Raw genomic sequence first — 1,932 nt, forward strand, 5'->3', positions numbered from 1 at the left:
CCATTCCAGTAGAACAGATCACTTTCATTTTCATTTCCACTTCCACTTCCAATGTAATCATGTTGCTACCAAATACACAACTGATCACTCCAGTGAATGATGGTGCCACATTAAGGATGTAATATTGGTCTCAGCTGTGGCTGCGCACCCAGTGGAGGGTAGAGTCAAGCTTAGGGATTTAGGGAGGGAAAGTCAATATTGTTGAGCCAATCAATAACTTCAATCCATGCCACCATGGCCACTTTGTTTAGGATCCCATTAAATGATGGGGCTTCCCTGGTGCCTCAGCGGTAAAGAATCTGCCTGAAAGTCAGGAGCCTCAGGAGACACGGGTTCGAACCCTGGATAAGGAAGATCCTCTGTAAGAGGGTGTGGCAATCCATTCTGGCCTGGAGAATCAAGGATAGCTTTTAAGATTCCCTTATAAGTCTTTCTACAACTAACACCAAAACAATATGTTCTTTTCATCATGGGGGACTGGAATGTAAAAGTAGGAAGTCAAGAGATACCTGGAGTAACAGGCAAGTTTGGCCTTGGAGTACAAAATGAAGCAGGGAAAAGGCCAACAGAGTTTCGTCAAGTGAATGAGCTGGTCATAAGAAACACCATCTTCCAATAACACAAGACAATTCTACACATGGACATCAGCAGATGCTCAATACTGAAGTGAGATTGATTATATTCTTTGCAGCTGATAATGGAGAAGCTCTATACAGTCGGCGAAAATAACACTGATAGCTGGCTGTGGCTCAGAACGTGAACTCCTTATTGAAAAATTCAGACTTAAATTAAAGAAAGTAGGGAAAACCACCAGACCATTCAGGTATAACCTAAATCAAACCCCTTATGATCAATACTTTGGCCACCTCATGCGACGAGTTGATTCACTGGAAAAGACTCTGATGCTGGGAAGCATTGGGGGCAGGAGGAGAAGGGGACGACAGAGAATGAGATGGCTGGATGGCATCACCAACTCGATGGACATGAGTTTGAGTGAACTCCGGGAGTTGGTGATGGACAGGGAGGCCTGGCATGCTGTGATTCATGGGGTCGCAAGGAGTCGGACACGACTGAGCGAATGAACTGAACTGAACTGAACTATGATTATACAGCCAAGTGACAAATAGATTTAAGGGAATAGACCTAATGGAGTTCCTGAAGAACTATGGACAGAAGTTTATGACATTGTACAGGAGGCAGTGATCAAGACCATCCCCAAGAAACAGAAATGCAAAAAGGCAAAATGGTTGTCTGAAGAGGCCTTACAAATAGCTGAGAAAAGAAGAAGTGAAAGGCAAAGGAGAAAAGGAAAAATATACCCATTTGAATGCAGAGTTCCAAAGAGCAGCAAAGAGAGATAAGAAAGACTTCCTAAGTGAACAATGCAAAGAAATAGAGGAAAACAATAGAATGGGAAAGACTAGAGATCTCTTCAAGAAAATTAGAGATACCGAGGGAACATTTCATGCAAAGATGGGCATAATAAAGTACAGGAACGGTATGGACTTAACAGAAGCAGAAAATATTAAGAAGAGGTGGCAAGAATACATAGAAGAACTATACAAAAAATATCTTCATGACACAGATAACCATGATGGTGTGATCACTCACCTACAACCAGACATCTTGGAGTGTGAAGTCAAGTGGACTTTAGGAAGCATCACTAAAATCAAAGCTAGTGGAAAGCTAGTGATGGAATTCCAGTTGAGTTATTTCAAATCCTAAAAGATGATGCTGTTCAAGAACTGCACTCAATATGCCAGCAAATTTAGAAAACTCAGCAGTGGCCACAGGACTGGAAAAGGTCAGTTTTCATCCTAATCCCAAAGAAGGACAATGCCAAAGAATGTTCAAACTACCACAAAACTGTATTCATTTCACATGCTAACAAAGTAATGCTCAAAATTTTCCAAGCTGAGAACTTCCAGATGT

This window comes from Moschus berezovskii, chromosome 1 (genome assembly GCF_049115385.1).
Source record: "Moschus berezovskii isolate FMDL1 chromosome 1, NW_MosBer_1.0, whole genome shotgun sequence".
In the NCBI taxonomy this organism is placed as follows: domain Eukaryota; kingdom Metazoa; phylum Chordata; class Mammalia; order Artiodactyla; family Moschidae; genus Moschus; species Moschus berezovskii.